The sequence below is a fragment of the Barbus barbus genome (genome assembly GCF_936440315.1).
Source record: "Barbus barbus genome assembly, chromosome: 12".
Classification (NCBI taxonomy): domain Eukaryota; kingdom Metazoa; phylum Chordata; class Actinopteri; order Cypriniformes; family Cyprinidae; genus Barbus; species Barbus barbus.
This window is the reverse complement of record NC_136740.1, coordinates 12560357-12577075: the sequence shown is the minus strand read 5'-3', so window position 1 is coordinate 12577075 and position 16719 is coordinate 12560357.

Sequence of the window (16719 nt, the reverse complement as noted above, 5' to 3'; positions counted from 1 at the left end):
CTGTTTATGAGAAATGGCTTCATAAAATAACCAACTAAATACCTGTGTTGACTAATCTATTTAAATGCATACAAATTATTTTTTTAAATCTCAGTAACACAGATGCTTTGATGCCATTAACAGTGCAAATATTTACTCTTAAGTCAGTAATTAGTATTTTGGAACAAGCTTCATGGTTTAAGCAGTTCCATGGCTGGTTGTCCATCCACTTTGTTCCAAAAGCAGCTTGACCATCTTAAGCTGGTAGAACCAGGTGGTAGTTGATTTGCTTGTCCAAGATGGTCTACCAGCTAATGACTGGCTTGCACCAAATAAAAAACAGCTACCATGTTCCAGACTTTTTTTGGTTTGTTTGTTTTTTTGACCCAATGATGGTCCACCTGCTAATGACCAGCTAGAAACTAGCTGCAATGTCCCAAAAACCAGGTTGACCACCTTCACCTCTTTTTGTTTATTTGGTCTATGATGATCTACCAGCTAATGACAGGCTTAAACCAGCTAGAAACTAGCACTATGTTCCAAAATCCAGCTTGATCGCCTAAAAATGACATGGTCAGCTGGTAGCTGGTTTATTACTGTTCTAAATTTGTTGGTCTCTTAGACCAGCTAGAAACCAGCTAGCTACCATGTTCTAAAAACCAGCTTGACCAACTTTTCCTGCGAGTAGTTTTGTCATGGAATGTCTGAGAAGTGACATTTCTATGTAGTAATTGTCAGCACTGGTCTGCATTTGTCACTGCAGTGTGAATTAGCCTTTAAAGGTGGGGTAAGTGATTTCTGGTAGCCAATGTTGATATTTGAAATCACCAAAACAATTTAGTTGTTGCGGCGCAGCGCTGGAAAGCTGATCCGATATTTACATGGGTCCTACTTCTTGCCTTATCGTTCCGCAGACGTTTTTTGCTCTTTTGTTTTTTTTCCGCCATCTCTAACTTTGTCATCGCTCGGCTGTTCACTGAATGCTCTCTCCTCCACATCATGAGTAGACAAGACCCTTACTGCTGATTGGCTACAAGTTTGTTTTGGTACTCGGCCCCGACTCGGTTCTCTAAAGTGTTTTTGAAAAATTACATACCCCACCTTTAATATGGTATGATCAGGTTGCTGCTGGTTTGAGTCAAAAATGGTCTACTTGCTTGCACAAGCTAATGTACAGCTAGAAACCTACCACCTTAAGTTGGATTTCCAGCATGGACTTGAAAATCAGACCTTATTGACTGATTTGATTTGATTTGAGTTATTTAATATATTTTGGGCTGCACCAACATGAAAGCTGGCAAGGTCATGCTGGAAACATTCAAAAATTCAAGATATGCATAACAAGTAAATAAGGGTGATGTTAAGTGATGCAGACTCATTTACCTAAATACAGCATTTGAACTTTTTCCAAATGAAAATATGTGCATTTCTGAGTCTGCATATTTGTTCAGGCTTTACTGATTCAAATGTAACGAGAAGTTTAATGGTGACAGCGCAAACAAAGTGAGCATTGACCTGAGCCCGATTGAAGTGATGGCCAATCCCACCGTGTTGCTTATGTTGGACCGACTCTCAGAGATTAAAATAATACGAGAGCATAACGCCTTGGTCTGTTTCTCTCCCCCTCTACTCTCAGCGCTCGCACCTCTTTATGTCCTCCCTCCTCCAGAAGATTCAAAGAAGCTTTACTACCATAATAAACAAGGGTTTAGCATGCCAAGCACTAATAAACATAACACAGACACACACATCTTCTTGACTTCCACTGGAGATTGTATTAGACTTCTATTGAAATTATTATTTTTGTGACATTGATTTTGATGTTATGATTGTAAGACCAATTGCAACTGCATAAAAGCCCATTAGTGTGAATACAATTTGAATTTGAGATAAAATCAGTGAGAACATCATTAACACAACATGCACTTAGGATTGCATCATATACTACGTATCTTTAACTGCACTCGTCATACTAAAATCAATAGGCAAGTCAGATGTTAGTTCAGTAGCAAAATTCAACAAGAGATTTGTTATACTGATGGATTCTTTAGTGTTTTGGCCAGTTTATTAAAATAACCTGCTCTTAAGAGTCATTAATTCAGAAATTGGAAACTATTGGTGCTTATGTAAAAAAGAATGTTCTATACTATGAATGTGTGTACTCTGACTACTAAATCTGTCATGTTGCCATTTTCATGTAATCTACGGTGTCAGATGCATTTTGGCAAATGTATATCATACATAAATATTATTAGGACTTATTTTGGGGTGGTGCTATATTTATATTGAATAATTTAGCATGCCTTTATCAATTTAAACAGATTGAATAAACCAAGGGAGCAACATAATTTTATTGTATGAAATACTTTTAGCATTTGCTCAAGTTCTTTAGATTAAAGAAACAAATGTGTTTGCATTTGCCTGATAATTATGCAAATGTAACTACAGAGTCCAAGTTTTTGATCATTGATTCTAGAACCTTAAAGGTCCCATGGCATGAAAATTTCACTTTATGAGGTTTTTTAAGATTAATATGAGTTCCCCTAACCTGACTATGGTCCCCCAGTGGCTAGAAACGGTGATAGGTGTAAACCGAGCCCTGGGTATCCTGCTTTGCCTTTGAGAAAATGAAAGCTCAGATGGCCCGATCTGGAATATTCCCCTTATGTCGTCACATGGGGAAAGGTTACCTCCCCTTTCTTTGCTTTGCCCGCCCATGAGAAAATGAGCTACGGCCGTGCGAGGCGAGCGCAATATTTTTTTTCCTCGAGAGACATCATGGCTTGCAAACGAGCGAAGCACTGTTTTGCGTCTGAGTAATAAACTGCGCATATTAACAGACAAATTATGTTCATATTTAAAAGTCCAAACAGTCATTAAGCGACAAGTGCTTGGAAACGCTGTGTTTTAAATGATTTATTGATGAGTCTGCTGCTTTAAGGCCAACTGAAAGCGCTGCTTCTCTGCCGCTCGCTGCTCAGATCAGACGCTGAGAGAGGCGACACTGGCCGGGAGAGAGACCTCGCGCTCGCGGGGCAGTACTGGAGACATCTTCCAACTGAATGATAAGGTTTTTTTTTTAAGTCGCTAGGTTTGTTAGTATGTACCCGTTATGGGAAAAAAGCAGCCTAAAGGGTCTGAAAGTTACTAAATATTGTTCTAAAGTCACGCTCGTGTGCGTGAGACGCGGGAGCTGATGGCAGCGGGTGGTGGATATTGTTGCGGTCCGCCCAGGTAAAGTCTATGTGTGGGAAACACTGACCGTATCCAGACACAATATTTTAAACTAACCATTCGGAGACGTCCTGCTGTAGCCGCTGAGTTGCAACTTCTTCATCAGGTGCTTCTCCATCCTGATCAGATTCTGGGTCAAACTGAAAAGCTTGAACGACTGCATGTCTACGAGCCATTGCGATACATCCACTGTCAACATTAGCACATGGTACCATGGCGCAAGCTGCAGGACACACCCACCCTCCACCTTGCCCCGCCTCTGTCCTCATCATTAGCATTTAAAGCTACAGACACAGAAATGGCTCGTCCTAAGGAAAGCTCCTTTTGGGACTGGCTCGTAGTGGCTGAAATTCTGCACCAAGGCTGAATTTCGGGAAAAAGACTTCAGATACAGTACTAGGGACCACTTACGCAGCCCCGGCGCCATGGGCGGGCAATGGGGGGCCTGGCCCGCCCTGTGAGTCACTAGTGCCCGCCCTGGACGAGCCTGCTGAGTAAAGAAAACTTTGTACTATTCAAACATCAGTTATTATTTATTTACCCTTGTGTACAAAAGGAGACGTGGGGAATTAGGAGTACGGTAGCGCTGACTATAACAGGGACCCTTATTATGAAAGTACGGCGCGTTCAAGGGATAGGAAGTGAAAGGGGAAACGCCCGGATATTGCAACAGATGCAGCAGATATCAGTTCGTCAGTGACACGAACGCGGAGGAGAGGAATAGCATCGATTCCCAGCCACGGATCGGGTGGATATTGTGCTTTGTGCGTCTCATAAGAGTGAGTAAGGATTATACTATCGCGTCCGCTGATCTATGCTCATTGTCAGATGGTATGACGCAGTTATCAGCCGTGTAATGTTATGTTACGGCACTTTGACATTCAGTTGAGCAAGGATGGCTTTCTACAAATATTTATAGATATGTTTAGGATGATATAACCTCTTGTGTTGATTGATAATTCCAGTAAATGTTAAATATGTTTATGTGAGGGGAGGAGTTAATAGTTGTGTATTAATGCTGTGATATGTGTTCACTTATTAGAGTACTGCTGCTTGTCTGTTACAGGCAAACCACACACACACACACGCCCCAAATCCCAGCACAATTCATCTATCACTCTCATCTGGTCAAGATACAGCACAGCTAATCTAAAGTCAGGACATTACTCAAACGAGCTTAAACTGACTGTTCATTTTCCTGGACTAATTTGATCCCTCTGAATTCAACCTCTGGAGGCTCGATTGATTCACTGTGGCTGCCTTCATTGTAGCTGGAAGTTCTGGCGTATCCAAGTGGACATTGTAAATGTGCAAGTTGATGATTGGCTCCCCCCTCTGATGTATATTTACTGTGGCGGGAGGAGCCAACGACAGACACAGTGGGCGTGGCGTCAAGCCTCGGAGAGGTTTTTATTAAACAATATATCAAAATAAAGTGTCCAAAGGGGGAAAAGTGTCCAAAATAAACGGGGATCTGGTGTCCTCGTCGTGCTGCGGGGCTGTGCAGGAGGGCAGTGTTCAGGAGGGAAGGGTCCAGGGAAGGGGCGGAGTCCGGTGGCCGCACGCGCTCCCCTCTCGGGGCCGGGAGCGAGTGGCGGCGGCGTCTCTGGCGCGGCTTCGTCCATCTTCGGGGTCCCGGCACTTCTGGGGGACTCGGCGGCTCGGCATCCTAGCCCGTCAGCCGCCTAACGGGTGCGGCAGTCCTCCTCGACGCTCCCTTCCTGGACCCACGAGGACACCAGCGTGCATGCACGGGAAGAGACCGGTCTCCCGAGGAGAGGCGCGTTCGGCATTTAACGGCGGCGGTGATGAGGCTCTATTCACGTCAGGTGCGCCTCATCACACGCCGCCAGCCCTGGCTGTTTCAGCGCCCCTCCTCTCTCACACACCCACTCCTGTCGGGAGCCTGGTGAAGGGCGGCGAATATGGGACGGGGTGGTGATGATGGACAGGGGGGAGGCAGCCGACTCGTCACATTACCTATTTGTCAAATTAAACCAGTTCAAGCTTATCACTTCCCTCTCTGTCGTGTTCTGACCGACACACCTGGTACACTGCTCCTCCATTTCAAATCAGCCCTATTATCCTCCAAGAAAGTAGCCTTCGCTACATTTGTGGTCCTTCGAGCCGGATAGCAGTGGTGCTGGGAGTATGCAACAGAGCGGCGAAGCATTAGGGGGCCCATCCGTTCGGCCCAAACGTCAGGTGAGACCGCCATCCTATCTGAGAGATTACGCGATCAATGTGGTGCGTCCCAAGAAATACGGCTCAGCACATGGCAGTCCAGCACAACCCGTGCCTAGAAGGGAAGAATGGAGCTCGCAGCCTCACGTGACGTGGAGTAGAACCCCTCAGACACAGTGTGATTATTTACCAAGCTCAGAGGAGAGCTTTATCGACACAAGTTTAGGACGGCTACCTACCTATACAACCCACACAGAAGAGGGAGCTGAGTCGAGTGGGCACAGAGAAAGTTTCACCTCACCTTATGGTACTCAGCAGGAATCACGTGAGTTGACAGCCTCAATTACAATGGGAGGAACAGTTCAGCGGGATCAGACCTCAGAGCAATGGCCAGTGCCACCGATTCCATTACCAGAAGACTCGTTAGCCCTAGATGAAGAGGAGTATGACGAGGAACTGCCTCCTCCGCCGTGGCCTTTAATTGATAATCCTCCCAGGTCCGCAGTTGGTGAGGAGCAGCGAGTGTTCATTGTCATAGACCGAATGATGAGCGAGCTACAGCTCATTAAGGATAGTGTATCATCTAGGATCGCAGCTCCCACTCATCCACATTCTACCCCTCGGAGTTTGAATCCCCCTCAGCTTAGGCAAGATCCAGAAGAGTACGACATCCGGTCCAGCACCCAGAGGCCAAAGCTTTACTCACCCATTGCACGGCCGCAGCCCAGTATATATCGGCCAGAGGAGGCAGTCCCCACTCAGTATCCAGCTAGGCCTTATACCCAGGCGCCACCCCCTGCTTCAGGCCGACAGTTCTCACCCATGTCAGATTCCCCAGGAATAGTAGAGTACAGGGGGCCGGCGCCGAAAATTCCACTTTTCGTTAATAATGACCCGATGGAGTTCTCTCGGCTGAAATTAGCTTTAACGAACTTGATACCCACTGATGTTCCGGAGCTTTTCAAGTATCAGATTCTGGTAGATCACGTGAAACTTGAAGAAGCCTGTCTTATCGCCGACTCCTTGATCAACTCGCCTCAGCCGTACACAGACACTATGGCAGCCTTGACTGAGAAGTATGGCCAGCCGCACCATATCGCCTTGAAGAGGATCGCTGCGGTGATAGATTCTCCTGAGATTAGAAGAGGGGATATAGCTGCCTTTGAGAGGTTCTCTCTGCACGTGCAGTCACTTGTGGGTATGCTACAGACACTGGGGCCAGACGGAGAAGTCGAGCTGAGATGCGGCTCACATGTAGCCCGACTCCTCGCCAAGCTTCCGATGGAGATGAGAGCTAACTTCCGACGTCAGATGTTCCATCGTCCTGGACATACTCATACGTTGCTTGACCTGGCGGAATGGCTTCGATATGAGTCGTGGTGTCAAGGCTATGACAACCTCACCGACACTCGTGCCCAAGGGCTACCAGGCTACCGCGTTGAGAAACGTCGCAGTAGACCCCCGGCTACGGTACTCCATGGAGCAGAAGGCTGTACGCCGAACCCCGTATCCCGGCGAGAGGGTCAGAGCTCATTTGCACAGGGGTGGAAAAGTAAAGCAAAACCCTACTGTCCGTATTGTGAGGACACGCAGCACTTCCTGAACAAGTGCCCACATTTCCAGAAACTCAATAAAGAGGAGATCATAGAGTGGATCAGGGTTAACAGGAGATGCGGGAGAGCACATCAAGCGGCACAATGCGACCTCAAGAGGCCCTGCGATGTGTGTCAGGGAAAGCATCTGAGGGTTCTTCATGACGTTAACTCACGCCCCAAGGCGGAGCAGCCAAAGTCTGAAAGTTGCCTGGTGAACACCAGTGCAGAAGTTCTCTATCTCGACAAACCATCGGACCATCCTCGTGTTCTGCTGAAAGTCGTCCGAGTTTTACTGCGTAACAAGGACCGGACATTAAACACATATGCAATCCTGGACGATGGTTCCGAGCGCACAATGCTCCTCCCTGAGGCTGCTGACAAGCTGGGCCTACATAAGAAGCCAGAGGACCTCGCTCTGCGGACCATACGACAGGAGGTTCAAGCCCTGAAGGGAGCGGCTGTCTCGTTCAATATCTCATCCCCAACTAATCCCAAGAGAACCTTTCGGATAGTGGATGCATTCACCTCACCACGCTTGGACTTAGCAGACCATACTTACCCAATCGCCAGTTTGAAGAGGAAGTACCGCCACCTGGTAAATCTTCCTCTTGAGCCATTTGTACATGTTAAACCACTGGTGCTGATTGGAGCGGACTACCCTCATCTACTCACTCCGATCGAACCGGTGAGACTGGGCCCTCCTGGTGGACCGGCAGCCATCCGCACAAGACTGGGATGGACACTTCAAGGACCTGCCCACATTACCCAGTGGGCCCCGAGCGCCCAGCAGTGTCTCTTTACTAGTATCTCACCCCAGATGACCGAGCTGATGCAGAACGTTGAGAGGCTCTGGAAGATGGACATACTGCCATCCCAGACCAGCAAGTCGGTTATGAGATCAAAGCAGGATAAGGAAGCGCTGGAGCTTCTGGAGGCCAAGACGAGGCGTGTACAGATTGCAGGCATCCTCCGATACGCCACCCCTCTGCTAAGGAAGCGAGATGTTCCCCCGCTCAGAGCTCCTAAGGAAGCTGTCCTACCCAGCCTCAGAAGTCTGGAGAGACGCTTGACCCGGGACCCCCTACGAGCTGATGAGTACTGTGCAGCGATTCGCAAGTTAGTGGAGACTGGAGCGGTCAAGAAGATTGACCCCAGAGAAGCCTTGACCTCAGATGAATCGTGGTATATACCACACCACTTGGTAAACCATAATGGGAAGAGTCGTTTGGTCTTCAACTGCTCCTTTCAATTCCAAGGTCGAAGCCTCAATGACACCCTTCTTCCTGGACCAACATTGGGAGCCTCTCTGCTGGGAGTTTTACTGCGCTTCAGGGAACATGCGGTGGCAGTCTGTGGCGACATCCGAGGAATGTTCCACCAAGTCCAGCTCTTGCCTGAAGACCGGCCTCTTCTCAGGTTCATCTGGAGAGACATGAAACGGGAGGACTCCCCTGAAGTCTTTGAGTGGCAGGTCTTGCCATTTGGCACAGCGTGTTCACCATGTTGTGCCACATTCTCTCTCCAAATGCATGCCAGAGATCACGGAGGTCCTGAAGATGGAGTCAGACATTCAGTGGAGCGCTGTTTTTACGTGGATAATTGTCTACAGAGTGTGCCTACCCCAGACGAAGCCAAGGAATTGGTGGATCGGCTGAGGAAAGTGTTGGCAGCTGGAGGGTTCGAGATTCGCCAGTGGGCTAGTAACATACCTGACATACTCAGACACCTACCTACAGAAGCAAGATCTGATAGTCTGGAACGATGGCTTACACATGAAGAACCAGGCCTGTTAGAACCGGCCCTGGGCCTTAGCTGGCACTGGCAGACGGATGCCTTGTGCTACAAGAGCCGACCTTTGGAGTATGGTGCGCTCACGATGAGGAATGTTTACAAGGTGCTAGCCCGACAATATGATCCCCTGGGATTTATCGCACCCTACACGACTCGCGCCAAACTGATTGTCCAGAGCATGTGGGACAAGCCACGTGACTGGGATGACCCACTCATCCCTCACGATCTGCAAAGGGCATGGGAGGAGTGGGAATCTGAGTTACCTCTGCTGTCACGTATTTCGTTACCCCGGCCTTATGCTCCACCCCATACCGACCAGATGGTGATCTCCAGACAGGTCCACGTGTTTAGTGATGCCTCTGAAAAGGCCTATGGATCCGTCTCTTACCTGAGGACAGAAGATGACCAGGGTCAAGTATACCTTGCATTCATGGCAGCTAGATCCAGAGTGGCACCCCGTCGACAGCACTCCATTCCCCGCCTTGAGCTCTGTGGTGCCCTGATGGCCGCCCTATTAGCAAAGACAATAGAGAGAGAATTGACGATGAAGATAAATCAGACAATCCTTTGGAGCGACTCTACAACAGTGCTGACCTGGTTGCAGTCAGAGTCATGCCGTTTTAAAGTCTTTGTGGGTACTCGTGTAGCCGAGATCCAAGAGCTTACAGAGGGAAGTACTTGGCGCTACGTCGACTCCGTGCAGAACCCGGCAGATGATGTAACCAGAGGGAAGACATTGGCAGAGTTGGCCGAGCCGAACCGTTGGAGCCAAGGGCCCTCCTTCCTCCTCAAAGGACCTGCTGAATGGCCATCACTACCTGTGGAGGTGACAAAACAGGATGTCATAGAGTACAAGAAGTCGATTTCGTGCGGAGTAGTATCGAGAGCAGACCCACGAGAGACATCTTCGAGCCAGTCATACCTTAGCTGGGGAGACATGGTTGAGGCTGTAGCACAGGAAGAGCATGGAGCCGCAGACCAAGAGAAGGTCCTGACAGCAGCAGACTATCAGCAGGCAGAGATGACGATATTCCAGAGAGTCCAGGCGGAATGCTTCCAAGAGGAGATACGGCACCTCAGAGCAGGGAAAGCCGTACTCCGAAGTAGTCGTCTCCACACTCTTTCCCCCGAACTTGACCCTGTCGAGGGAATTATACGGGTTGGGGGAAGACTTCGGCACGCGGAAGGGTTAGACCCCACGTTCAAACACCCTATTGTTTTAGACCCTTTGCATCCAGCGACAAAACTCCTCATCCAGGACTATGATGCTCGTCTCTGTCACCCAGGCCCTGAGCGAGTATTCGCAGAGATGCGTCGGGCCTTCTGGATCCTTAGGGGGAGAGAAGCCATTCGGAGAATGCAACACCAGTGTGAAGAGTGCCGAAGATGGAAATCTAAGCCGGCGATCCCGAAGATGGCGGACTTACCTGTGGCCTGTCTACGCTTATACAAGCCACCGTTCTACTCAACGGGTGTCGACTGCTTTGGACCGTTTCAGGTCAAGATAGGACGATGCTCAGAGAAGAGATGGGGCATCATTTATAAGTGCCTTACCACCCGGGCAGTACATTTAGACCTCATGCACAATATGGATGCGGACTCCTTCTTGATGAGTCTCAGGCGGTTCATCGCTCGCAGAGGGAACCCTGCTGAGCTCTACTCAGACCAGGGTACGAACTTCAAAGCAGGGGAGAAGGAGCTCCGTGAGTCTTTTAACAACATGTCCTCCGATCTTCAACGCCTTCTAGCCAAGCAGAAGATTGCATTTCGCTTCAACCCCCCTGCAGCTCCCCACTTCGGGGGCACCTGGGAGAGGGAGATCAGGTCTGTCAAGACAACGCTGTATACCGTCATAGGAGTTCCACCGGTCTCCGAGGAGGTCTTATCCACAGTCTTACTAGAGGTCGAGGCTATACTGAATGCTAAACCTCTGGGTTACACCTCGTCCAGTGTTGCAGACTTGGATGCAGTGACCCCAAATGTCCTGTTGATGGGGCGGCTGGATGGAGCACTCCCTCCAGTTGTTTACCCTAAGTGTGAGGGTCTAAGCAAGCGGAGATGGCGACACGGCCAGGTCATAGCAGATCACTTCTGGGCAAGATTTATCAGGTGTTACCTTCCAACTCTACAATGCCGGCAGAAGTGGCATGGTACTCCAGCTGATCTGGCAGTGAATTCAGTAGTGCTGGTGATAGACCCGCAATTTCCCCGTGCACTCTGGCCAGTTGGTAGGGTGATCAAAGTGCATCAGAGTGCAGATGGTCATGTGAGAGCTGCAGACATTCAAGTCAAAGACAAAGTCTACACCCGGCCGGTCGCCCGACTTATCACTCTCCCAATGATTCCAGACGCAGATGAGACTGGGAAAGGCCCTCCAGTGTCTACAGACTGAGGTGTGAGCCTTTTGCAGGAACAAATTGCACGCAATTTGGGGGCGGCTGTGCAAAAGGAGACGTGGGGAATTAGGAGTACGGTAGCGCTGACTATAACAGGGACCCTTATTATGAAAGTACGGCGCGTTCAAGGGATAGGAAGTGAAAGGGGAAACGCCCGGATATTGCAACAGATGCAGCAGATATCAGTTCGTCAGTGACACGAACGCGGAGGAGAGGAATAGCATCGATTCCCAGCCACGGATCGGGTGGATATTGTGCTTTGTGCGTCTCATAAGAGTGAGTAAGGATTATACTATCGCGTCCGCTGATCTATGCTCATTGTCAGATGGTATGACACAGTTATCAGCCGTGTAATGTTATGTTACGGCACTTTGACATTCAGTTGAGCAAGGATGGCTTTCTACAAATATTTATAGATATGTTTAGGATGATATAACCTCTTGTGTTGATTGATAATTCCAGTAAATGTTAAATATGTTTATGTGAGGGGAGGAGTTAATAGTTGTGTATTAATGCTGTGATATGTGTTCACTTATTAGAGTACTGCTGCTTGTCTGTTACAGGCAAACCACACACACACACACGCCCCAAATCCCAGCACAATTCATCTATCACTCTCATCTGGTCAAGATACAGCACAGCTAATCTAAAGTCAGGACATTACTCAAACGAGCTTAAACTGACTGTTCATTTTCCTGGACTAATTTGATCCCTCTGAATTCAACCTCTGGAGGCTCGATTGATTCACTGTGGCTGCCTTCATTGTAGCTGGAAGTTCTGGCGTATCCAAGTGGACATTGTAAATGTGCAAGTTGATGATTGGCTCCCCCCTCTGATGTATATTTACCTATTTGTCAAATTAAACCAGTTCAAGCTTATCACTTCCCTCTCTGTCGTGTTCTGACCGACACACCTGGTACACTGCTCCTCCATTTCAAATCAGCCCTATTATCCTCCAAGAAAGTAGCCTTCGCTACACCTTGCATTGAGAAAAAGCGGAGATCTGTTTGCTCCAGGCTGTGCGCGGCGCTCAATCTGAAAGGAGGCGGGGGCCCGACTTTTTTACGCCCCTAGGGCCGGGCTTCGGGCCAATTTCCACGTCATAGTTCAGACGCGGGCCGGGCATCGGGCCTGTTTTGGGTTTCTCCTTATTTTATATTGTAGACATCTATCCATTGGCGATGAAAAAAATTGCTGCGCTGGTGGAAACAACACGAGACCATGCCACGACTGAGAGCAGCTTGATGGTGTTTAGTGTCCTGTAGCAGCAGCAACAGCTGTTCTGCGTTCAAATGCATGCAATAGGCTAAAGCTTGCTGCAAAACCACAGCAAACATAACCATGAATGTGTCCGCGGGAAATAGTAAGGAGATATTTGAATTATTTACTAATAAACTAATGTTTTCTGAGTCTGTGTCGCAAGGATGAAGTTGCTGATCCTGACTCGCTGTCTCCTCATTAGACGCGCCTTTAGAGAGAAATGCATCTTTATTGATTATGATTAAAATTATAATAAACGAGTTTTTGTTTTCATTTTTTTTATTTCGTTAAGTGATAATTTAAAGCTTTCTATAGATATATTTATAATGTCTGTGAGGCATGTATTCACTCAGCTTTGGTTCATTTTTGTGAAGCACTCCTGTTCAAGACGGCAGAAAGCGCATCATGTTTGTTTTCTTTGTTTTATAAAAGAACTACCTTTTGTTGGTATTGTGAGTGTCCACAAATACAAGTAGACCCTTTACAGGTCCGAATGATGTATTACTCTTACCTTTATCAAAAAATAAATAAATAAATGACGGCGTAGGCCATTTTAATTTGTTTCCACTGAAAAGAATCCAAGTGTTTGCTGGTACCTCCATGTCCTGCAGAGCGCGCTTTAGCTTCCACTCTCCGCACAAACTTAGATATAGGCTAGCGCACATTATTATTATAGCGCAGGTTTAATGTTTAAACATTGGTATATACTTGAACTGTTTTAGTATATCTATAGATTTTACTTTAGGCAAGTCGTGATGATATGAGAAGGCTAAATTTATCAAACATAGGCTATGATCAGCTCATGCCGATTAATTCTGATAAGCTGTCGGACGTGGGCCAGGCTAGGGCCTAAATTTGAGGCCAATTCAGGGCTCTAGTGCCCCCCCCCCCCCCCCAAACGAGTTACTGTGCTCCCACTTTCCATCCTCTCCCCTCCTTGCTGAACGTGATCGATTTCAAAAGCGAAAGTGAAACCAATAAAACAGCGCACATAAGAAAGCGATTGCATGCTTTAGCGAGCGTCAGCGACTCACCCCCCAACACACACACGTGATTTGTGCCCCCCCTGGAAATTCAAATGCCCCCCTGATGGAGGTGCCCTGGCGCCGGCTCTGCACTTACGCCTATATAAAAGCATCCAAAAAACAGCATGTCATGGGACCTTTAATTAAAGGGTTCAATTCTCATCTTATCTTTGAATTGTTTTGTTCAATTCAATTCTCATCTCCCGGAGGGAGCTGTGATTGTAGCAGGGGACTTCAATCATGTGGATTTAAAAACGGTGATGCCCAAACTACACACCAGCATACACTTTCCGACCAGAGACAATAATATATTGGATCAAGTATACACCAACATCCCAAGAGCTTATAAAGCAGCCCCATCTCCACACCTAGGTTTGTCAGATCACATCTCTATAGACCTGATTCCATCCTACAGACCTCTGATCTGCAGAACAAGACCAACTGTCAAAACGGTCCAAGTCTGGAATGAGGAATCTACTTCACGCCTGCAGGACTGTTTTGAAAATACAGACTGGGATTTGTTTGCGAGCACAGATCTGGAAGAATATAGCTCATCTGTTTTAGGATACATAGCCTTCTGCACTGACACTGTGTTAACGACCAAGACCAGCATGGTGTACCCAAATCAAAAACCATGGCTTGATGGGAATGTACGCTCATTACTGAAAGTGAGGAACGCTGCCTACAGGTCAGGGGACAGGCTGGCTTACAGTAATGCTCGGAAAGATCTCAAGAAGGGCATTAAAGCAGCAAAACACAGGTATCAACAACGCATCGAGGGCCATTTTAAAGATAACAACCCCCGCAGCATGTAGACAGGCATTAAAGCCCTAACGGACTATAAGAACAGCCCCTCGTTGTCCAGCCATGATGCCACGCTCCCTGACACCCTGAACCAGTTCTTTGCGCGCTTTGACGGTCACTCCAACAGCATGGAAATCCAGACAGCACCATCACCCATAGAGGAGCCGGTACCTGTCTTCGAACGCCATCAGGTGAGATCCACGCTAAGGAGGATCAATTTCAATAAAGCAGCAGGACCAGACAAAGTTCCAGGTCGCACGCTGAAGTCATGTGCTGACCAACTGGCGGGGGTGTTCACCAGCATCTTCAATCTGTCTCTGCAGCAGGCTGTAGTCCCAACATGCCTTAAATCAACTACCATTATTCCTGTGCCCAAAAAACAGTCAGTAAAATGTCTGAATGACTATCGCCCAGTCGCTCTGACACCAATTATCATGAAGTGCTTTGAGAGACTTGTTCTTTCACACATCAAAGCCAACATCCCTGCTGACCTGGACAGCCTACAGTTTGCTTACTGTAGGAACAGATCAACAGAGGATGCAATCTCAATCGCACTTCACACCACCCTTACTCATCTGGAGCATCCCAATACATATGTTAGGATGCTATTTGTAGATTTCAGCTCGGCATTTAATACCATTGTGCCATACAAACTTGTAAACAAGCTGAATGACCTGGGACTAACCACCACACTCTGTTCATGGATTTTGGATTTCCTCACCAACAGACCACAGAATGTCAGGGTGGGCAACCATACATCATCTGTTATCACCATTAACACAGGAGCACCGCAGGGATGCGTTCTTAGTCCAGCACTCTTCACCCTATTCACACACGACTGCAAACCCATCCACTCCTCTTCTAACACCATAGTGAAGTTTGCTGATGACACCACTATAGTGGGAAGGATATCAGAAAACAATGAGTCTCACTACAGAGAGGACGCCCAACACCTAATCAAATGGTGTGTGAACAACGGTCTGGTACTGAACACTGCCAAAACAAAGGAGATCGTTGTAGACTACAGGAGAGTCAAGAAAACAACACCACCCCCCCTCTACATAAATGGTGAGGAAGTTGAGAGGGTGAATGACATCAAATTCCTGGGTCTACACATAACAAAATATCTCACATGGACCATTAACACATCCCACTTAGTGAAGAAAGCTCAACAGAGACTTTTCTTCCTAAGAAAACTCAAAAAAACAAAAGTGCCAACCCAGCTCTTAGTAAACTTTTACAGGAGCACAATAGAGAGCATCCTCTGTCACTGCATCACAGTGTGGTACTCCAGCTGCACTGCAGAAAACCGCCGAGCTTTGACCCGGACCGTCAAAACTGCTCAGAGGATCATAGGAATCAAACTCCCGAACCTTGACATGATCTATGCTAGCCGTCTACAGAAGCGAGCTAGCAACATCATCAAGGACCCAACTCATCGGGACACAGACTTTTTGTACCCCTCCCATCAGGGAAAAGATATAGGACAATCAGAACCCGCACAAACAGACTAAAGAACAGCTTTTCCCCAGAGCTGTAGCCTGTGCCACCCCCCCAACACACAAATAGTTAACCCTTCCTCTCTTCTCCCTTCCTCATGTTTGCTGCTAATGCACAAAGACACTTATTGGACATTAATGTTTGCACTAAATTACCACATTGTAAATAGTGTTATATTTTATTATCTAGACACTCTATGGGACATTCATGTCTGCACTCAACTACTATACTGTAAATACTGTTACATTTCTATCCTTAAATTTATCTTGTCTATTATTATACTAAGTGCCTTTTTATTTTATTTTATACAGTAATTTTATACTTTTACTACATTTACTATGTTCTGTGTGCTGCTTTCTTGTTTTACGGCTGCTGGCCTCTGTGAGCTACCAAACAAATTTCGTTGTATAACTACAATGACAATAAAGTCTCTTTACTTTACTCTTTACTCTTATCTCAGTCAGTCTATCACAACCCTCATTTCTCTATGCATATCTTGCCACAGTGTCATATTCTCATTTTGGTGCCTTCTGAGTGAAGTGTCTGATTTTTCGAGCTGAGTGGGCGATACTACCCACGGTTCAGTTGAGTTTTTAGCAGCTCTATATGGATTCTGTGACGCGCTGCCCTTTCAGCCTCCTCTTCAGCAGAGTGTGTGTGTTGTTGTACACGTATTCGCCCCCGTCCGCCGTGCACATGCAGATGTTACCGAGTTTACTGTGAGTACAGAAGCCCCTCTCACACTCTCAACTGCCAAGTGAAATGAGTCTTCAAAAAAATAAATAAACCTATGCTGGGAAGCTGAATCACCCCACTATAATGAACCAAGTCTCAAAGAGTGGCTTGAAACTCAGTGAGAGGATGTGAAAGAGGCCTCGAAAGCGTGTGTTTTTGTAAACCTACATTGATATGTGTTGTTTTATCTGTGTGTGGTCACTGTTATTCTACTGA